Here is a 24,129-nt window from a genome sequence, read left to right on the forward strand (position 1 = left end):
TGAAGTAAGTGAACCAGCTGTAGTGCTTTTCATTTTAAACACCATTTTTAAAAAGCGCACATTGGCAGTAAAGAAATGGATTATTTTTGTTGAAGTTTTTTATCATACTAGTTGGCCTGAGGAATTACTGAGGTGGTGATAAGACACTTCTGGATCTTTGCCATTTGCTCTTCTCTTAGAGGTTATATTGGAACTTGTGCTTAGAGGTCAAGATTATAATGGTCTTTAGAATGATTATATCAGTCCGAATGTGAAGATGCGGTCTTAGGATATCAGATTTCTACACAAAATATTTTATTAGACAATTAGTGTTGTTACAAAGGTATTGAAAATGTTTATGGAAATAATTAAGCTGCCTTACAAGAGTCTCCTTAAAATTCTCACATTACTCTGACATTTTGAATATGAATTGGGATTTAATCTGGTTTGCATAATTTTGAATAAGCAAATGCGGAGGACAGTAAGATCCCTTTTGCACCATTGGTGCTTCTAGAAGCTCCAGTTTTGAATTTTCTGTACCTTGTGGAGAAAAAAAAGAAAACTGTTTGCCAACTACAGCAAGGGCCTCTGTCTCCAGGTTCTTTCCTGCCCTCTCCTCTCTCTGGCACTCGTCAGGGGCTCTGCTCCTGCTCTCACAACTAGAACCACAGAAGAGGAAAAACAGCTCATTACAGGCCTGCACTCACTGCTGCTTTGCTCATTCCGGGCTAGCTGCCGTTCATTGGCCCCTGCTTTCTCTTGCCAGCCATGTAGATGTGAGGCTGCTCAGAGCCTCACTTTTCAGGTTCTGTATCCTCAGCACAGCACAGCGAACCAAGATTCTGCGCTGTTAGTTTCCTAAGTCTTGTTTTAGCCCTCAACTTGTCAGGCAGCTGTGTTACTGCCAGCGGTTTTCCTTGCTGGTCCTATACTTACTGTGAAAAACAGTTGTGTCGCAAGCTGGTTGGGGATGAAAATATCACAACCCCGAAGTAAACTGCTATGGCTGTGAGTTATACCAGAATAAGAATAAATTAGAATAAAACTATACCACCTTTTTAAAAAAAATTTTTAATGTTTATTTATTTTTGAGAGAGAGAAAGAGAGCGTGAGTGGGGGAAGGGCAGAGAGAGAGTGAGACACTGAATCCTTAGTAGGTTCCGGGCTCTGAGCTGTCAGCACAGAGCCCTATCCGGGGCTCGAACACGGACCACAAGATCATGACCTGAGCTGAAGTTGGACGCTTAACCGACTGAGTCACCCAGGTGCCCCAAAACTACACAACCTTCCGATAAAAGTATTAGTTTTCCTTCTCTCCTTTATTCTTTATGATCTACTCACATAGGTACTAAGGATTGTTTATTTTTATTTTTAACAAAATTGACTGGAGGTCTACTATATACCAATATTTTGAATTCAAAGTATACTCTTTGGGGAAATGAAGCTATGTAGTGAATTACTGCTTTATGATTTCAGGAACTGGGATAATCCTTGAGACATAGTAGAGGCTTAATCTTTGTGAATACTTGAATATACTAAACAAATTAGACCACGTGGTATATGTAGGCAACTTGGAGAAGGTTGTATAGATTCTATTTCATTTTTAGGAAGAAAAATGAACTGGCTTCAGAAAATAATGGAGAGACCATCCTCTGGTCATTTGCTTTCTCTGACACATTTCAGTGGGAGGATCCTCACAGGAAAGAGCCTTTAGGCCCCACTGTGGGATCTCCCAAACTGTCACTTTTGAAAGACTGTCTCTAAGTCATATTGAAGTTAACTTGTTTTTTTTTTTTTTCAGAGAAAAAATTAACTAAAATTGTCATTCAAAGTTATGTTTTCTATTATATGAAAAGTGGTTGTCAATGAGGCACTCAAGGTCAGGGTTGGTAGCTGGCTTTATCTTCCTTTAAAAATGAATTTAATGACTTCATTAAAATCTAGGGATATATAAAAGGCAGCAATACTATCACTAAGTTAACAGAGATTTACTTATCAGAATTTCAAACAAGGAATTCATCAAGCTACAAATTCTTTCCAAGGAACGGAACTGTATTCAAAGAACATGTGGATCATATCTCCTGTCATGCCCTTGATGACAATTCTGATGTTGTAAATGTATTCTAGTGTATGGCTAAGTGAAGGCTGCTTCTTGTCTCAGCTAGCTCAAACTACAGAAATCGACCAGGAAAAGACAGACTTAAGGATTTCCTCTTTTTTAGGGAGCCAGTATGCCCAGAGCATCCTGGCTTGTCTATTCTGAATCAGGTTTCTATATTCCCAAGTTAACCTATCTAGATGTCCTTACGGCTGTTTATCCTTCTAGGTGTCCTTAAGGCTGAGAACTGGCCTTTGAGTAGAGTCAGCTCCCAACGTGGCTCAAGACTCAAGGCGATTCAAGAGAAAAAAAAAACAGAGACAAGTATAAGAGACAGTGACTAAGACTTTGACAGATAGCCGCTGAAGGAAAAGCAACACACACACACACACACACACACACACACACACACACTCACACACCATTTATGAAGAGATTGAGACATACTATGGCAGTGACTTATTCATCTTTGATAAAGAACTAAATTCTTTAAAGAAAAATGGCATAATTAGAGTAAAACTATTTTGACTCCAAGAATCGATGGTTCTGTCAAATTGGCCTTCTTTTTGACATACTTGTCTTTACCTCAAGACCTTTGCACCAACTATTCTGCTACTTGAAATGCTCTCTCTCTATTTTCACATGACTGACTTCTTGTCATCATTTGTAATTTTCAACTTAAATATCAACTTCTTCAGAGAGGCTTTTCCCGACCACAGTAAAGAAGGCAACTCATTACTCACCTGACATGACTCTATTTTAATTCTTTGCATTGCATTGTACTCACCAATAGCTAATATTTTTTATTGTTTACGTTAAAAATGTTTTTTCTCTTCTCCATTACCTTGGCATAGCATAAGATCCTATGAGTACAGGTTCTTGCTTGTTCTCTTTCTATCCCTCGGTTGCCGCATAATAGATATCCAATGAATGAATATTCACCCAGTAGATGATGACTTTTTTATTGTTAAAAAGTTGCTTGGATTTTAACTTATGTTTAATAAAGACTTGTTTAACTGCATTTGAAGATTAGTAATAGTGGGAGGAATTCCAATAAAACTATTTAACTCTCACAATTTTCATTTGCACTTCCCTTCCATTTGCCAATTTGGTGTGAAATGGCCTTGATCTTTTGTCTTAGCTATTTAAAAAAAATCAAAATTATTCATACAAGTTTTAGTGAGTTTTAGCATTGTATTGAAGTTTGATTTAAAGGCTGACATGATTTCTGCATATTTCACAATTGATTAAGCCACCAACCAGAGATACATGTAAGGGTCAGGTTTCTAAGATTCCTTTTTGATGTGTCTAGGCTTTTAGATGAGGGATATCATGTTCAGATTAAAAATGTCATGAAATTACTTTTATTTTGTCATGTTGTATATTGCTTTTCTCATTAGTGTTGTCACTGGTGTTGTTTACCTTTGTTGAATAACCAATGACAAAGACGTGCTGCTAAAATGTAATAAAGAGTTTAGTTATCGTGGTTTTGTGATGATAAACAGGATCAATAATAACCAACCAAGTTATCCTCATATTAAGCTGAATTATAATTGTTAAATATTTTTAAATTTGTTTTGCAAATCTAGCAATCTTCTAAAATAACCTCAGTTGGACAATCTTCTATTCACATCAGGAGTATGTTGTGACACCTGATTCCAAAAAGTATTGAGTAATTTCCTTAAATATGCTGACAACAAATCTGCACCAATTGATGAAAACATTTGGTGCAGATGAAAGCCCAGGAAATGAAAGGAGCATATTTGGGTAACTATAACACATTCCATGATCAGACCTGAAATTGAGATTGGCACCTACAAAAATATCGCCATCTCCTTCATCCACCACACCAGTATGTTTGAAAAAATTCTATCGTCAACCACTAGCTCTTAAGAAACATACCTCTAAGTCCACTTCCTTTCTGCCTGTAACACACAGTGTGTCTGTGACTCAGTCCTCGTGCTGTGGTTCTTGCTTGAGCGTGATGGAAAACCATGTGAGGAGCTCTGTTCCCCACTGCACGCTGGACGCCACTGTCCTGCTGGATTCTGCTGACATTAAACAAAATCTTTAGGGTTCAGGAAGGTTGGGCAGACACATCAGAGGCAAATGTGTAACACCGTGGAGCATTTCTGCTTGGCCTGTTGGGTTTGACATGCCAAAATAGCCCACAAGGAATAGCAGTGCCTTTTGAAGTAGCTGAGATGCTTCCCTGATGTCACTGCTCTGAGTTTTAGATCAATGCCTGGGAGATGAATCAGAACATGTGAGGAGAGTCACCGAGGGGAAATGTGCTGGAAAGGTTGCAGGAGTGAAGCACCCAAGCCCGGAGAGAAGGTGGGGTGAGATGTGCAAGCAGGAAAAAACAAAGGGCTGAGTCATTGGAGGCCTAATTGACAATGGCACAGCTGTGACAACAATTTGCCGGCGGCCTGACCTATCTGATGAAAGGGTCTCTGCTTTCCTTGGAACCTCAGAGTTGCAGTGCATGGTAGGAATGCACCACTCGTGTTTCCAGCTGGCTCAGCCTCATAAATACCTAAACTCACAAGATGACATTTTTAATGCTCTACAATTGCTGTTCTGCGTTTATATTTATTGCAATTCAACATATCCATTAGTGCATCTATCATTGATAAGTTTGTCACTGCTTCAGGAATACAGTCCATCATGCTGCATCAATTTTACTTTACATGCTATTAATGTACTATAATGCAGCTTATAATATCATGTGGATATATTTGATTAGAGAGGTGCCAGAGTCAGTCAGACTGCCCTGAGAATTGCAAGAGGACCCAAAACCTTTATTTGTTTGTGGTAAAGATGAACAGCCTTGGTGCATAGTGAATGTGTTAATATAACAGGTGTATCTTCTTCACTTTCTTAAACAGGCACGGAAAGGAACCAATTTAAGCAATCTATTTTGACTCACAACAGACTTATAATATTTTGTTGACACTTGACATGTTTATTCTTTTAGCAAAATCATAATCATGTTTTAATATTTCCTGCATGCAATTAGCAGCTTTATTCAAGAGACAACGATGGCATATGAGTCCAGGAGAGAGGACCAACTATGGCTTTCCAAAACGAGGTAAATCAAAATATTAAAATCTCAGCAAATAAAACACAGCTTTTAAATACACGACTTGAGATATTTCTGGATGCAGTAACAATTTCTGTTAAAAAGAAACAAAACAAAAGGCACCTGTAACAAATATTTGAAATTGTAGAGAAATTAACAATGCTCATGAGTATGGACTCTATCATTTCATTTCTACAGTTAAAATCTGACAAATCACCGTTAGTGTCCATGAACTGGAGGATGAAGTAGGTCAGGACAGTCTGAACTATTTTAACATTTCTGGCCATAATGAAATGCTTCAGCCGCATTTTAAATCTTCTTGTACCAACTGCAAGTTATAAAAGAAAACCTGTTAGGCACTTAAAAAATGTGTTTGTGAAGTATTATCAAACCAACCTGTGAAGATTGTTTTTTAGAGGGTAAAACCCAGTAGTCAGGCAGATAGGCGTTTGAACCCTTACTGGGTTACTTTTCCAATGTGTAGCATCAGGCAAGGTAGCTGATTCCTCCAGCCTCGGTTTTCTGTATGTTTAAGGAAGATAGTGAGACTCAATGCATCGATTGTTCTTAGAATTAAATGAGATGCCAGGTCTGCTACTTCCACACAATGTAATACACGTAGCTATTGGAAAGATTTAGATGGCCCTGTATGTGATTTTACAAAATGGTTACCCAGAACTCTTCAAATTTAAAACATTTAAGCTCAGAGTATTATACCAATTATGTAAAAACATGATATAAAATATATATACGCGGAAAACTTTGGGTAGGGTATACAAAGCGTGGAAATCTGTAATAAGGTAAGATACCAGCAAAAGATTTCCTTTTCATATTATGTCCTTTTAGAGTGTTTGAAGTCTTGCTGTCTGTTCATATTATTTTTATGATAAAACCCATAGTTTAATTTTTTTAAAGGATATAATTCATTAGAAATACTAACACATTATCTGGCACATAATGATAGCTCTATAGATGCCAGCTGTTTTCATAAAGGCAATAATAAATGCTCCTTTTCCCCATGAAATGTGATAGACATCTCTGTTGCTGCTGTATTGAGGAATGTAAAGTTTGACCCCGAGTTTAAATAGGAGGAAGTTGTATGGGAACCGATAGATTTACAAAGTCCGTGCGATAAAATAAAATCTCCAAGTGTGGGTACATCAGAAGGCACCAGCAGTAGGAGGGGTTGCTTAAAAAGGCTGATAGCAATTTGGGGTGTCTTCATAAACATCGAGTGCACAGGAGGAGTAGGGCCGCGGGCCCTGTGTACTCTTAGCTGTGACAGCTCTGGAAACGGGTCATGGCCAGGTTTCCTATCCTGCAAGGAATGCCGCGGATTTGAGTATGTGCACAGAAAGGTGATCTGGATGGCATCGGGAGCAGAGTTCCTATCACTGTGAATGGCTGAAGCTGCTAAGGACCTGGGCAAGTGAAGAAAAGGAGACCCTGCTGATGACAGTTCCAGGGCTGCCACACAAGAGAGGGATTCAACTTAATCTGTGTTAGTTCCTGAGGGCAGAACTGGGACCACTGAGTAGAAGTTAAAAAAAGACATAATTCAGCTTACAGCCGCAGCTAAAACCCAGCGTGTCATGATTTATAGCAGCAAATGCTACCCTAGGCAAGGATAGACTTTTCTGTTAAATTCTGAAGATAAAACATACCAAAGCATCTGGATTCTCACAAGGATAATGTCCCAAACCTAAACTAAATAAATAATCCCTGCAGATACAGCTTTACAAAGGTTAGATACATCTAGCGGATGAACTTTGTGTCTGCTGCAGAGCCTCGTGCCATCCGGGCTCTATCTCATTGCTGCCCCCACCTGTGTGCACACGTCATGTGTGATTCTGTCTCTTCAGTGCTTTTACTCCATCCTTTCATTCTGGTATCACAACTTACAGAGTTCAGTACTGGGCATCCCTGACTACCGATGCTGGGCTTATCTCTCTGCCTTCAAATCCCACGCCCCCAGTTTTTATCCTCTGTGCCCTCCTAATATATGTTTCTTCTCATTGAAATGTGAACTCCTTGAGTGTCTAAGTGCAATATATATTTGCATCCCCAGAGTAGAGTAAACCTCAGTAGATTGAATCCCATCCCTTTGTGACGAGTAAAGGGGGCAATTACAGACTTAAATATAGATTTAAATATTTATTAGGAAACCATTCACCATCTCTTTCTGTCCCTTACTTTTTCCAGAGATCATCTATCTCTGAAGGTCGTAAGCAACAAGAAAGTGAAATACACACAACCAGAAGAGGACTTTTACATAACAATGCATGCGTAAACCTGAGTCACTCATGAAGGAAAACGTCTAATAAAAATGTGTATTATTCTTCAATGCTTCTAGGATTGCATTAAGATATTTCAGATTTATCCATGGGTACAATATTTCAAATATTTTACAATCATAGTTGCATATGGACTGCATATTGTCTTTAATGCTGGAACAGAGTTCAGGGTCCCCTACTATGCTAGACATTAACTCTTTAACAATGAGCAGAGGCTAACTTCAAGAAAGCATAGAGATACAGTACTTAGCTTATGTTGGAGGGCCAATTTCCCTATGAGTGCGTCTTGTGATATGTCACTCACCCGTTCAGGCCGGTAGAATCTTACGGATGTCAGGGCTGGTCAACAGGCATCCTCATTTTTCACTCTCATTTTCACTCTCATTTTCTCCTATACCCTATTCAAAAGTATATTTGAAAGTTTAAAAAAAATTTTTTTTAACGTTTATTTATTTTTGAGACAGAGAGAGACAGAGCATGAACGGGGGAGGGGCAGAGAGAGAGGGAGACACAGAATGGGAAGCAGGCTCCAGGCTCTGAGCCATCAGCCCAGAGCCCGACGCGGGGCTCGAACTCATGGACCGTGAGATCGTGACCTGAGCTGAAGTCGGATGCTTAACCGACTGAGCCACCCAGGCGCCCCAATATTTGAAAGTTTTAAATAGCTAATGCAGGTTTCATAAGCACTCACCTAAAATGAGGGAAGTAGGATAGGATTTTAGCCTATGCATCAAAAAGGGTGAAACCTCTGAATCAGGTTCAAATGTTACAGTAAACTACACCAAATGTTTGCTCTCAATTTCCAAAAATATAGCTCAAATCTGAAAATCTAGCACATTAAAAATAGCCTGTATCAGAAATGCTTTTTAAAAACTTTCCATTACTATTTATTTAGGGAATGAAAAGCAAATATGCTGATGTGAAAGAAAAGATATTACTTCTAAAATTTCACAGATCAAATTGTTCTTACAACCTTACCAGAAATTGTTCTTATACTCATTAGCTCAGTGTAATGAACTATTGTTACTTGCATTTGCTCTGTGCTAGGCATGGTCCTGATCACTCCTGGACATACATAGACTAGAAAAGTCTGTCTAGACAGGGGGACTAAAACCTAGGCAACTGACATCTCTTCCTAACACTTACCTGAATTGTGATTTTCACAATAATTTGTTTAATTTTTAAAATATCTATCATCATGAGCTGTGACTCCCTAAAGGCAAGGACTTTTTCTGTCTTGTTTATTAACAAGATAACACCTAGCACAGTGACTGCCACATTATAGCTGTTCAGAAAATGCTTGCTGAATGGTTGAATAAGTAGATGACCAAAATACAGTAAAACCTTGGTTTGCAAGCATAATTCGTTCTGGAAACATGCTTGTCATCCAAAGCATTTGTATATCAAAGCAGATTTCCCTGTAAGAAATAATGGAAATTCAGATGATTCATTCTACAATCCAAAAATATTCATGCAAGAATGATTATAATACTGTACTATAATACAAAATACTAAAGAAAATACAAAATATAAAGACAAATAAACAACCTGCAGTTACCTTTCAAAACCTTCATGGCTAGTGTGAGGGAGACAAGAGAGCGGAGGGTTATTGTGTAAGATGACTTTGACTCTCACTAATGGAATCACTGCTCTCTGTTGGCTTAATGGAATCTTTTTCTGCATGGGGGCCATTATATTCACTCGGACGGATGTTGACTACAGTACAATATTAATAAACTCTTGTCATATACTCTATTTAATGTAACTGGAAGCAGAGGAAAGGGTCTCTATCTGCAGGCAGCCTGACCTAGAATGAAGCAAAGCCTTCCTAAGCTTACTCTTCTATGGAAAAGGAACGAACTGCCCAGAGGTGCTTTGAAGTGACAAAAAAATACACTAGTGCCAGTTGTGGGCACCTTCCCACATTCTGAAAGATCACTGACTGCTGCCAAACACCACAGCCTGAGACTGAGCATCCAAGCATGGGAGACAATCACACACAATGGTGCAGTGAGAGAGAGAGAGAGAAGAACCATTGTCTCAGTTGTGATCATGTGACGGTCAGTGTCACATACTACTTGTATTGCAAGATATCGCTTGTTTATCCAGTTAAAATTTATTAGAAATGTTTGCTCATCTTGCAGAACATTCACAGAACAAGTTCCTCAAATTTGAGGTTTTACTCTATTATACATCAAAGTAGAGTAAGGTAATTATTATGAAAGAAACACCTATAAAGTACAAGGATTCAAAGATAGGCATCTTGTATTTTAGGGTGGGCATTAGTGAATGGGTCATTCAAGATAGCCACTAAAAATTTATATCACATGTACAGAGACTTGATCAGATTGAAATATCCCCTCTTTATCCCGATGCATTCTAAAATTATGGTTTCACGTTTCCATCCCTGAAATATCTCATAGGGTGGAAGAGAGATAAGCAAAAGACAATGTTTAATCACTGCCCCAACTTGCACCTACCTATTGCACCTATGCAGTCATTGTCACCATCCTTCTTAAAACAGAGAGAGGGAGTGATCTTTGCTTGTGTTTATAGATGACAGAGCTCAAGGTATTTCAAGCCATGTGCATGAGTGCAGACCATAAGATCAATGGAGCCCTGCAGACAGTTCCATAGGCACAGTATGAATGACTTAGTCCTTTCCTAGCCTAGGAGCTGCTGGCGGGCAATCCTTTTGCTGTTAGCATCCCAGTTGTGCGTTTACTCTTGGCCAGTGTGACATTATTCCTCTAGTGCGAGCCACCCCATCTGAATGCTACATGCCAGCATGCACTCCTGTTGCTACCCAGAAAATGACAGCTTTTCCACATTACCTCTGGTGGTGACTCACAGCATCCCTCTCACTTGTGATCAATGGCTTTAGCTCCCCTTTCCTCTGTTGCTTTAACATCTGTCTCTGTTGGTTCTCCTCACACTCTCAGCTCAGCAGTCCTTGGTGGCAGTAGGCTTGGCTTTGATGCCAGTTGGCTTGCAGAGTAGGAACTCAGTGCTGGTGACCCCTTCTTGTCATTTGATGTTACACAGCCATTACTGACAAAATAAACACAAGAGATCCTGAACTAAGATCCTGAACTAAGTGACTTGGAAGTGCCATTCTCGGCAGGGCTGGTTCAGTCAAGAAATTTGGGGTGATTCCATTTGTGAGGAGTTAGTAGTTTGGTACCCTGTGTGTCAATACATCTTTTGAAAGGATCTCATTAGCTCTGAATTGTGTATAGGTATTCTGAATATGTGTTTCTCCTCTGCTGCATATACATGATATATTATCTCCTTTGGATTTATGATGAACAGCCCCATGTAAACTTCACAAATAATCCGTAATTGCTGATCTTCTGTTTCCGGGGATTAACTAATATATAGATGGCCATAGAACTTTAGAAAAATCACAACCTAACGCTATGAAAGATCATCGGATAAATTTTCAAGCGGCATTTCCACCTTCTTTATCACATCTTCTACAACAGCCAAGTAATGGCATACTTCACTTTCTAGTGTCATTTCGACATCAAACTTAGGGGTCACACTAAATCTAAGTCAGCAACACGAAACCACTAATAGCCAGAGTGTCTAGTAACATTGGCTATATATGTGTGTGTATATATATATGTAAATTTCAGCCAATACTATAATACTTATTATTTAGAAATATATCAATATGTTTAATATAATGTATCAATATATTAGATATTTATATATTATATATAATTTATATGCCATTGTATATAATATATATGTTTATATATATTTACACATATATTATATATATATATATATATATATATATATTCTTTCTTTAAATTAAAATCTCATTCTGTAATTCCCAATGACCACTTACTGATTAAAGCTATTTTCAGTCATAATGAGAAGCAGATAAGGATTATTGCTAGGAAGTGTAGTCTTCAATTTTAAAGATTAGCACTATACAATTTTCCAGAGAATCTACCTCAACTTTTTTCTACTTCAACTCAATGAAGTGGATTGAGTAAGTAGTTGTTTGGTGCCTGACATGAATTTGTTTTGTCTGTTAAGATATGTTAGCCCCAAATGCCAACTTTTGATTTATTTCAATGAGCCATGCCATGTCTTTAGTATCAAACTATTGACATAAGTAAGATTGTGAAGAAGGCTAAATATGCAGTATTCTCATCTACTTGAAGTTTTTCCTTTCACCTGATATTAAATGCCTTACTTACATGAGTCAGGACTCTTGGTTTTAAGTCCAGTGGCTACTCATTTAACCAAGTTACCTTCACTTAACTAATTCTCTAGGTTGATAGATGCCTTCTCTTTCCCCTATAAAATGCACCAAAGCCCACAGCCTCTCAAATGCAGATATAAGTTATTCTCTATCATTTTTATGCACCCTTTTTTCTACAAGTAAGCCGAATGCTTTTAGGAGTAAACTACATTTGCTTCCAAACTTGTTTATGTTTATTGTAGTATTATAATTATGCAATTTATTACCTGTGTTCTGATGAATTAGTGTGGAAAGGAGAGAGTAGTTGTCAGTTGAAATCAAAAGCAATACTTAGGAAAATTTGGTAAGGGCAAATCATTAAAACACTATTGCTCATGGGGCGCCTGGGTGGCGCAGTCGGTTAAGCGTCCGACTTCAGCCAGGTCACGATCTCGCGGCCCGTGAGTTCGAGCCCCGCGTCAGGCTCTGGGCTGATGGCTCGGAGCCTGGAGCCTGTTTCTGATTCTGTGTCTCCCTCTCTCTCTGACCCTCCCCCGTTCATGCTCTGTCTCTCTCTGTCCCAAAAATAAATAAAAAGCGTTGAAAAAAAAATTCTTAAAAAAAAAAAATAAAACACTATTGCTCAGACAGGGTAATGTATGGAAGTGTTCAATTACTGAACTAATATAACACTATATGTTAGCAAACTGGAATTAAAGTAAACATTTTTAAAAATATTGTTCAAGAATCAGGTATGAGTAAGATAACTATGAATCCAGAAAAAATATCTTTAAAATTTGGAAGATTTCTGTACCTGGATTGCTTTATGTTTGGCTTAAAAATCTATTTCACTTTGAAGAAGATTCAATTAGAAATCATGGTTATTATTTTTCAGCTGTGGTTTATATAAGAATAATAGTAGAGACTCCAAGTAAAGGTATAAAATAATTAGGAGAAGGTATATACATTTTTTATATATTTCAAGTTAAATTATCCATCACATTTATGATTTCTCACTTGAACAGCTTTTTCAATTAACCAACTATTTCTTGGTTTACCTTCTTTTGGAAAACAGATTTCTCCCATAACAAAAGCTGACTATGCCTAGCAGATATACTAGAATAATACGGGGTATATCATTGAATCCAACGATGAGTTGAATCATGATGCTGGAAAAGAAGGAAGCAGGAAAGCTCAGAAGCAGAAGTTTGGTATGTGATTATTCTCACTTCATCCTTGCTCATGTGAGCACTAGCACATTTAAGTCTGTGTCTCTAGATTTTATTTTATTTTAGTATTTTTGTTAATTACTGAAATGTAGTTGACATACCATGATCTATTAGTTTCAGGTATACAACATGGTGATTTGACAATTCTATACATTACTCAGTGCTCATCATGATAAGAGTAGTCAAAATCTGTCTCTAGAGTTTATGTTTCAAGTTTCTGGAAAGGAGAAGCTGAATCAGCTACTCTTGAATCAATCACCTCTCCTAAACCAATAATTTATATTCTAAAGGAAGAGATTGATTTATAACCATGAATCAAGAAACTCTTTTTGGAAAGGGAGAACCATCATGAATCATGCACCTGCCCCCCCCCCCAAATGTACTACACCCTTAAGATTGATTAGGGATTAAAAACATAGAAAGAAGTTTCATAGTATATATAATGAGGAGGGGAATTTTATCCACCAGAGTTCTGGGGACATTTTCCCAAAGCTGAAAGAGGTTAGAGTGCAGAATGAGGGTGTAATTTCTGAAGACATGAAAAGCAGAGAGGATAGCCTATAGGAAAAGCGGGGTCGTAGGAGGGTAGGGTATGAGCAACAAGGGTCTAGAAGGAGGAAGTCAAGGGAGGAGCAATATGGGGCTGAAGGGTAGAAATGAGAGAGAGAGAGAGAGAGAGATCTTGGCAATGTTTTTAGGGTGAAGCAACACCTACATATGTGCACCCCCTTTGTTATTAAAAAAAAACAAAATACATGCCAACATTATTTTTTAAGGATTTTTGATTGCTGTATTGGATGAGCAAAAGCAGGTCACTACACGGCAGCCATAATTATTTATGCTAAAATATCCATAATGTAATACATACTGACTATAATATTTCAGATTTGGCATTGGTTTTGGAAATCACTTCTGTTCTCTATTCAGAAGAAAAGAGTTAAATGCAAACACATTTATACCATTCAAAGTAAAATAGAGAATTAGAAACTCAGTTTCTAGTCTTTGTTTCTATGATGCATGTCTATAAACTAGTATGTCTAAGACCCATTTTTATTACTCATAAGATGTGGTTGATGAATATGAATATCAAATAAGCTGACATGTACAAAAGTGTGCAGTACAAAAGCAAAATACTATTTCAGCATGAAATTATTAATTGCTTATTGTCCATATAGTCTAAGAATTCATTATGGACACTAGAATCCTAGAAAGGTAGAGATAGAATAAAACAGATGTTAATAAATATTATAGATAAAGGAAGAGTATCCATTCTGTGCTTTTTACTCTCTTCCCCTTTATTACTTCTTCTGGAAGATCACAAAGATCATTTATATTTATTTTCTCTAGCTTCCCCAACACATTTAGATCTCTAGCTTCTCCCCCCATACCTCCAGCTACGATATAACCTCCCTAGTTCTCTTCCTACATAGTCCTGAAACAAATACCCACAACCCCTTTCTTTTTAAGGTTTTATTGCTAAGAGCTACCTGGAAATAAACACCAAGAACAAAAATAGCACGTTAGAGAAGTTACTAATTCTCAAGATACATCAGTGTATTTTTGACATATCTGGCCCTGGAGTATACTGAAGTGTATGTGTGTCTAGCCTTTCACAATTTTTCATTGTGTCTAGCCCTTCACAATATCTCATTCTCTTTTAACTTTACAAGGTACTGGGAATGTTTTAATACCCTTGGTATTTTATATCTTTATCTCTGGGTAGGACTTCCTAAGATTTTGGTAAAAGTTTTCCAGTTCTTGAAGAGCTCGGTTTGAGTAACTTCCTGTTTCCTCTCCAATCCCTGTCCCCTTACCCTTTTTGTCTGTGGAATGAAACCTTCTCATTTTGGATGATGATCTGGGAATCCTGTTAGGACAAAACTAAGACAACCAGTGTGTTCAGCATCGAGCAGATCCTTTGTCAATTGGGGAAACTTCTTACAAATACCTGCAATTTTAACATCCCTTGATTTCTTACAGAAAAAAAATCACCTTAGGTCATTTTCAACAGATATAATTTGGGTCTCCTGTATATACTGGATGAAAAGGGATATGTGTGAATTAGTTTTTACTATACTCTATATTGCAAAAAGATTATAGCTTTCCATAAACTTAACTCATAAAATGACATTCAATATAAGTTATTTCTTTCCAGAGAGATTCCCATGGAATGCCTCTAGTTTTAAAATAGTACTCATTGTTTATTGAACCAACTTAAAAGAAATCAAAAGTGATTATGCTTATGTTTTCTTAAAGAAGAAAAAAGTGAGATTTTAATCTATTCATGTTCCCTCTGTGAGAGTATGTTCCAACTGAGAAATGGGACAGAACAGGAAATACTTTATGATTTTTTATGTGAAAGGGGGACTATAATCATCACTTCTGTTTAGTTTATAATTTTTCAAGTGTTGCCAGCCTTTCATCCCCTCCTGATGGGGCACTTCTTAACTTTCATCATATACAGTTATACAAATGGGTATTAACAGAGGAAAAATTACACGAATTATTTAGGAAAGTCACATGCTTTAAGCATTCCTATGAAAAGAAATAATTCAGCATTATCCTTAGCCTCCTTTGTGTATAAAAAGCCACTATTTACCTACCCTGGGGAAAATGAAATATATCCTTATGCCAAGGTTATTGTAAAAAGCTTTTATACATATGTAATATATTCTGTTTGTATATTATATATATATATATATATATATATATATATATATTATATACTGCATATTGTGAATAAGGTGAATATTTTTCTAAAAGTATTGTGTCTCTGAATGTTGTATGTGTGAGTGGTATTTAAACACCATTTATTTAATTCTTCCATGTAGCTCCTTTCATATAATATAAATCATTCCAACCACAGTCATTAAAGTGCTTTTAAACAGTAAAGTTCTATATCAGTAGGCTGTATTATTATTATTACTTCTATGGTTTATTTATACCCCCATACACTGCTTTCTGCATTTTATGTATTCTTTTATTTGTGAAAATCATTGAAAATCATACCACAAGCTATGCTGTTCACAAGCAATCTGAGGGAATCATTTAGAATTTCTGAATAATAAAAAATGAAATCAATCTCTATTTGTGCAAGTTCCTAGTGTGTTATGAATGCAATGTGATCTTGGTATTTGCTTATCAAAGGAATGCACTAAAATATTGCAGAAAAGGCCATGGGACATAGTGAATTCTATTTTATTATTTCACTGTCCTTTGACTATTAACTCCAAATTCCTCTTTCTTCTGTTGGTCTTATTAATGAACTTTAACAATGAGATAAAAGTCTTCAGTCTAGTGTTTAACACAAAGTGGTAGAATTTCAACATGAATGAGACTTCACTTTATAGAAGATTTTGTGGTTAATGAATAGTCTGCGTTTTGATGTCTTCAGATTTTATTAAGAGAGCCTAACTCAATGAATAGTTTTGTTATTCAATGATTATTTTCTTATGTACTCTGCTCATTCAAGTTAATTCGGTAGATATTGATTGAATTCCTATATACGCTTCTGAGGTGGTCTTTTAAAATGACTTCATCTAGTCTTCCATTCTTGTGTTCTGTTCTTGTATTACTCTGCTCAAGACTGAAAGTCCTGGAAGAGAGAATCCAGTTGGCAAGACTTAAGTGGAGAGCTGCAGTATGGTGGTGAGAGCAAAGTTTTGACAGAAGGAGTCAAAACTCCTTCTACCTCTTAGAGGTAAGATAAGCACCTGATTTTATCACCCTAAGGCTGCACTCATTTGGGGAAAATTTCTTCCCAAGAATAATATGGAATGTGGTCAACAAAAGGGGATAGATGATGATATCTATAGTGAAGAAGCCTGCGTGGAATAGGTGGATATTTAGCATAGCCTTAAATAAAGTGTGGGTTTCAGATAGATATAAAAGGAGCCAAGAGCATTTCAAGGACGGATCGGTTTGCATTACTAATATCCAATCATTCATTTTCTTATAATTTATTGAAAGAGTCACGCATCAAACAATCAATCACAGAGACAGTAGCATTACAAGCTATGAAGAATGTTTGGGTCCTAGGAGTTAGCCACTTTGTAACATAAGTCTTGATAAAGGTTTCCAGTTTACTTTATCTTTGCTTGAATTTAACTCGGTTATTACTAGAATTATTGTGGAAAACTAACATATGCACAACGTTTCAGATTCCTCATAGGGGAATTAAGACTATCGTGCGTTTTATTAATGACTCTGATGCCCTCAGAGGGAGGTTCAAAGTATTGCAAAGAAGAGATGTGAGAAAATGATTTTCCCTAGTTGTTTCTCAATTCAAGTTTCGGTTGTACCTTTTGCTTGTTATGTGACCTTGAGAAAATATTTTAGATGCTCTGGTTCTTCAAAGCCACATGTGACTATGTCATATTTATACCATTGATTATTTGATATATATATTTGGATATAATAGATTACAAATTGTTTATAGAATTGAGTATACTCCCAATTACCCCCCTTACACTAAGAGAAATAAATGTGTTCTGGAATTAGAAACCACAACAATTTGAGAATTCTTTGCCATCTTCTAGGGAAAAAAATAACCAAACAGTTCAATGTGAAATATGCATGCACACTACAAGAATGAGGTCCCCCATAATAGCTTTCAATAATCTTCTTTTAAAACTAAAATTATATTCATAGAAACTTGTATAAAAGCCATTTCTACTTTTCCTGGTATTTTTCAAGGTAAAATAAGGTAACTCATTTTCCATCATGAACAATATCAGAGTTCCTAGTTAAAAAATAGAACAAATAAATATAACGTTCTTTCTCAATTTCTGCATCAACGAAGCAATGATGTGGATACTTTAAAATAGTAGGTAATGTAAGCAATGCTTATGTCACTAGCTTGGCAAACCTCCTTTTAAGTACATTTTAATTCAGGTATTTCTGATTCAAGGGGAAATTATTCATCAGAACCAGCCTTGCATAATTTAGATGAGTAGCTGGTTTCTTAGTTATGTGATACAACTTCAGGGGACAAATCCAAAAGTATTTGTTTTCGAAGTACCTGAAAATATCACCAAGCTTATCAAAATACCTGGTTAAGGATTCAAACCTTATCTTGGAAGAGCAGAAAATTAATTCACTAATGCCCAGAAACATGTACATTCTCTTCATTCCTGTATCCAGTCCCATCTCCCTCTGCTCCTCTCAAAATGCCTCCTTCGTTCCTTCCTAAATATTCCTGTAACTATTTGACTTCCATTCCTTCCTATTCTAGAACTGATACCTCTTTTCTCTCTACTTGTTCTAATTCTACATTAGCCTTTAATAGCTGTATTAAACCTTTATAGCTTAAGCCCTGTCTTCCATAACACCTTCATTAGTAACTCAAGTTGAAAGGCACTGTCCTTTTTCTGAACACATATGAGCTTTGGAGTCTGTATGACTTTGTTTTTAATCATTTGGTTTTGCCGTGTGACATCTAATCTATTGTATGTTTAGTTTCTTTTTTTTTAATTGTTCTTTTTCCTTTTTTTCTTTATTTCCATCTTCCCCCCTCCGTTTTTCTTGTTCAATTTATTCTTCACACACCATCCAGAAGGATCCTTCTAAATGTCACTCTCCTGTTTAAAATCCATTGCACAGCCAATTAGGTCTAAATTCCTAACCTTGACTTATGAAGCCACAAGGGTTTTTCAAATCACATAATACATTGAGCTCTTTCCTGCCTTAGGGCTATTGCCAATACTATTTTTTCTGCCAAGAATTCTCTCTGCCTATCTTTTTTTATATGGTTAGCTACTTCTCATTCTTTAGAGTTCCATCTATGTGTTATCTTCTTTACAGTCTTGCTCTGACTATCTCATCAAAATATGATTCTCTCTGAATTCTCTTTTATTTTAAGGCCATATTCTTTTCTTTCATATCTATACTGATATTTCCATTTATCTCTCATAATTTACTTTTCACCATTGTCGACCATTCTCTCCCCTGAAGACTTGCATTGTGAACTGAATCATTGGGCTTCCTGCTCTCTGGATTTGGGTTGGGTTTGGCCAATGAGAGGTGAGACTCAGATAGTAGGGAGATGTCTCCCCTGTCTGCCTCTCTTCCAGGTCATCCAGTGTTGGCTGTTTCTTGTAAAATGGATACTGTATATTTCCATTTTACAGATGAAGAAACAACTCAGAATGGTTAAGAGATTTACACAATTACACAGCTACAAGTGGTTGTGTCAGGATTTAAAACTGAGCATTTTCTCTATATCACTCTGCCTCATTTAACAATTGAAACACTCACTTCATCCAGCTTTTATTTCTCAGGCCAGCTGAAAGCATTAGTCTGAGCTTCATTTTTCCATGTCTTTGCCTCTAAAATTACTGTCTCTTTGACTTATGCTTACAACAGAAGATTGGGGAAAGTCATCATAGTATTTATACTCATCTGTATTGACCTGTAGAATCCCTGCAGAACTTATCAACTTTGTTAAAAATCATCTAGACCTATGACAAATAACAAATAATAAAGAACGACTAAATTAAAAAAAAAAAGACTATCTTGAAATATATCTTGAAGATAATATATATCTACCAAGATATTATAATAGTAATAACTTACTTTTAAGAATTGTTTGAACTTAATTTTCAGGTTAAGTAAGAAAAGTGCTCAAGATTTTACAATACTGAGCTACATATATATTGCCTACCACAACAATATTAAGCAAACTTTCAATGAGAGAAGATTTTTGAAATCATCATGTAACAAACCTTTTATCAGTAGAATTTCTATATTAGATTTTATCAACTGGAAAAAGTTTGCTACTTGGACTTTACTAATTGAGAGAACAAATGCAAGGGCTAGAATGTAAATTCAGGCAGAATGCAAAATTCCTACAGGTTTTAAATATTTCAAATAGTCTTATGGGAAATAATTATTTAAGCCTTGGAAGTTTGAACTTTTTGCATATTTTGCTAAAGCATTCTATGTCTAATACCTCACTCTTCCCTTAAATGTGAAGAGCTATATGAAAAGGTTTTTATTCTCTTAAGGAGATCCATTAATCTCCATAACCATAGAAAAGGCAAAAAACATGAAGGATGAGAATGAACCTTAATGTAAATACAGATAAATATGGCGACAGCTGTAGCTGAATAGTTACAGAATTGGCTTGAGAAATGAAACCTCTGTAGTAGACACACACACACACACACACACACACACACACACACTTTGGATTTATTTATGAAACAGCGTCTTCTAAACACAGAACCTTGCATTGCAGAAAAGGCAATTAAATAGAACAGCATGAGGTTGTCAATCACTTCAACAACTAACAAAAGCATCTACTATCAAAGCAAATAATGTAAATGTGCAAAAAGGTACCTTGCTATCAAAGCAAATAATGTAAACATGCAAAAGCTAAGAATTCTCTATATCAAATGTCACCATTTTAATGTTGACTATTTTTGTGAATATTTTTATATATGCTTGTTACTGTGTCAGTTATTCTGAAATCTTATACAGAATTCGCTATTATCACTTAGAGGATTTGGTCATCATGTGAAGCTTTTGAAAGAGGTTGGGACTTTCTTTCTCCTTCTTTCTTTTTTTTTTTTTTTTGTTGCTGGTGTTGTACAAATAAATGGACAGTCACAGCTTATCATCACTTAAAGATGCATGTGCATGCTGCAGTTTACTGAAACATGATTGGCTGCTACATAAATCAATCTGATAGAGATCGGTTCCATGAAGAAGAGATAAATCATTAGCCAGAGCTTTTGGAATGTAATTCATTTTAGATAGTGATTATTGATGATTTAATTTTAGCAGTACATGTACATGTCTAGATCATGATTTTATATAAAATGTTAATGCGGAAGAATATATTCATTTTAAAAGTGAATATAAAGAAGTCAATTGGAAGTTTACATACAAAACATGTTAATGGAATGGCAAGGTTGAGAAGTCCAAAGTTCTATTTCCTGTATAAGCTACAATGGAGCATGTTTCTCAGGAAAATTTCTTAAATGTTTTCTTATGACAAAGAAGTGGCTCCAAACTTCATTTGACATATCACACCCAGATTACTGATGCTGAGCATTTTGTATTTATATCTTCTACATTTTGGCCTCTGTTTCTACTGTTCTTTGTGCCCTGATACCCACCACTTCCATTCATTTCAATTGAACAGCATCTAGTGGGAATCCTCATGAAGAAAGATCTCGTGCTCTGAAATGCACTGTCAGTTTTCTGTCATGTGGATAAGCAGGGAATGAGTCATGTGTGTTCAGTGGTGCTGATGTGAGTAGCTCCAGGTGGCAGTGCCATGACAATTTATATTAAGAGGTGGGCCAGCTAGATGGTACCCAGGGCCCCTATCTCTAAAGGACACTGAGAAATTAACAAGATGGAAGAATTCAATTTATTAGAAAAGTTCCCAGAAAAGTTACGTACTGTTGGGAGAAATACTTTGAAAGGCAACTTGGAGTGGGGATGAGCTAGTCAAATAGCAATAGGTAGTCACCAGAATATCTTCTCAGAAATGTCTTTGATTTACTGAGTGAAGTATTCAAATTAGGGTCAGAGGTGAAAGCTGCTACCAGTAGGAATCCTCCTTATTAATCTTTCCCTCGTGAGATCCTCCTTTGAATAAATGTGAACAAATATTTTAGCTATATTGGTTTGCAGGGGCATCAAATGATCTCCCTGCCCACATGCCTGATTCAAGTCCCTGGAGAAGAGGGCAGGTGAAAGCACAGTGGCAGACCTCAGAGGAATTTTTATTTCATGTCTCTGGTCTTTGCCCATGGCTAGCCCAGAGTTACTCATCCTGGGTTTTCTAATCACTCTCTAGCCTAAATTTAACAAGGATGTCCATTTCACTGAGGAGATACAGTACATTCAAAATCCTAGTTTGAGGTTAATTTTACAGTTTTCTTTTCTATCCCTGGCCTCTCAGTACACAACCCCTGTAGTCTTCACTTTCCCCCCAGAACTGTCACCGTCTTTCTAATTCCTAACAGTCCCTCAGTCTATACAGTCTAAGGTCTTGACTGATTAATCTGTCAGCCTCCAGAATCCAGTTGTTGCTTATCCCCTTATGCTTGTGACTTTTCTTTTGATTCTGGGTGATCTCAAGACACCAGGACTTCTCCTTAAATCACACTGGGTGCTTCATTTTAGTTGCTAACTCCCTGGTGGAACAGGTATAACAGGGTCTCCCGGTGGGTGCCAATATTTGATTGAAAATGAATGCGTAGAATCCAGAAACATCCTGCCTTTTAAACATACAACTCTCTGCCCCCCACTTCTTGACTGAAATAAATAAAATAAGATAAAGCAAAGATTTTATTCTGAGAAAGTATGAGCCATTGGAAAGTATGAGAATGTTCAGAGAGAAGCTGGCATATATGATAATATTAAGGATTATATGCTTTGAAGATCACATCAAGTTTCCTTTTAGGAAAATAAATATTCCTCTCTGTGGCAATCACAGAGGATTTGAGGGTCTCAATTCCAGATGAGAGAGAAGTAAGCTAGCCATAGCAACATGAAGTAAGAAGGGTGTGTGTGTGTGTGTGTGTGTGTGTATGTATGTATGTATGTATGTATGTTAAAAAAGAGCCTTTGGTAGGGAATCCCTGTGGAGGTATGCACATTCTGGAGAAAGTCATACAAATCTAGTATCCTATATTTCTTCTTTTTCTTTTTCTTTTTTCCTTGTAATTTCTTTCCTTCTGTTATCCCTAAGCCTTCAGCGAAGTTTTGCTAAATATCTCAGCTTGCTATTGACTGTGCTCTGGGGAAAAACGAGATAAGCCCATGTCTACACTTGGCACAAAGTGGCATGAGGGGAGCAGAAATGGCAGAAGTCACATTCAGGCAGCAAGAGGTTGCAGGCAGAAGGGTGTGGCAGCAGACAGAGACAGATGGCTGGCTGAGGGCGAAAGTGACAACCAGCACACATTCTTGAACATAAAAGCAATCTCTGGGATTCTCAGAGTTACTAGGGCACAAGAAATTGCTAAAAGACCAAAGTCCCTCAGGGTGGGGTCTCAGACTATTGTTGTATAGTCATTAAAGGGAAGGGTGACCCCTGGAGGCCAGAGCAGCCTACAGCGCGAACTTGCTTTATTCACCAGTTCCTTCAAGATGCATTCCTTGGTAAATAATAAAAATTGCCCACCCCGCCCGAAATGCCAGCTAAGCATTTTGAAAACTGCATTATTTTATTAGACTATCTTATTGAATTAATGTACAGTTAGGGCTAAAGGAATAAATGCAGACTTAGCACTGTTTATCCTCCCAGGCACCACCTGCTTCTTGATTATCCTGAGCCAGAGATTCAAGCATCCTTACTCTTCCTGAAGAAACCACAAAACATTCCCAATGGCATGAGTGCCCTCTCACCCCCTTCCAACGCTCATCTACCACCAAAAAGAGGTCTTTTTGCTAGCGCAGTGCATTGTAACTAGCAGTATATTTGCTAGAGTTAAATGTTTCTTCTCACAGTCTAGTGAATAAACTTCTTAATGAGATCTGAATGTATTACATACTTTGGTTTCACCATCAAGCCTTTTGGTGGGGAGGTCCGTGTGCAGCAGAGATGTGTTCTTTACTGAAACTTCATAGGTAAGAAGTTGTGTTTGCAGCTTGATCCTGAGAGCTGTTGGGATCTGATGGGCTCATGGTGAAGCAAAGGGATCTGCCGTAGCTCTAGTGAATAAAAAACTGTATCCAGGCCTGATGGATTATCTTTGAACCTTGGACAAATATGCTAGTCTCTTTTCAAATAACATTTTCAATTTTCCCAGTTCAGAAATAGCTTTTGTCTCCTTAAGCACAAGTTATGATCCCCAACTGCTTCACAATTTACCTTCGAATCAAAAGTAGATTTGTTCTATAGCTTGACTACTGAAAAAGTCTTCTTCCTCTCTTTATCCTAATTTATAACTTAAAATAAATAAAATAATGTATCATTGATTCCTAATGGAAAATATTTTTCTAAAGAGCAAAACACAAGAATTATTTAAGTAGTTTTTGATTCAAGGTGGCAAGTGCCTCAAGTGAAATAAATTATACTGAGATTATTTTAAATCCATCATTTTGTTTTTAAAAATTTGGTTAGTGAAGCTACTTAGGCACCAAATAGATAGTGATGGTTGCCCCAGAGTTCAAAAATCAGAGCAGGAAGTTGTCATTTATGGTCATCTGACTTTATGGAAGTCTATATGAATGCTACAAACTTTTTCCAAGTGATGTTTTACAGAATTGCTTTTAAAAACCCCAGA

At 36.8% G+C, this 24,129-nt stretch overlaps 1 long non-coding RNA gene across 1 annotated transcript in view; it reads left to right on the plus strand.

Annotated features, from left to right (window-relative positions):
- Nucleotides 1–3,140: 3,140 nt before the first annotated feature.
- The window catches only part of LOC131510205 (uncharacterized), a 35,308-nt gene continuing 14,319 nt past the window's right edge, over nt 3,141–24,129 (plus strand). Inside the window, exons 1-3 of the long non-coding RNA XR_009260932.1 lie at nt 3,141–5,171; nt 12,730–12,865; nt 16,469–16,583. This is a non-coding gene — a long non-coding RNA (uncharacterized LOC131510205). The remainder of the gene's footprint in view (nt 5,172–12,729; nt 12,866–16,468; nt 16,584–24,129) is intronic.

Source organism: Neofelis nebulosa, chromosome 1 (assembly GCF_028018385.1).
Source record: "Neofelis nebulosa isolate mNeoNeb1 chromosome 1, mNeoNeb1.pri, whole genome shotgun sequence".
In the NCBI taxonomy this organism is placed as follows: domain Eukaryota; kingdom Metazoa; phylum Chordata; class Mammalia; order Carnivora; family Felidae; genus Neofelis; species Neofelis nebulosa.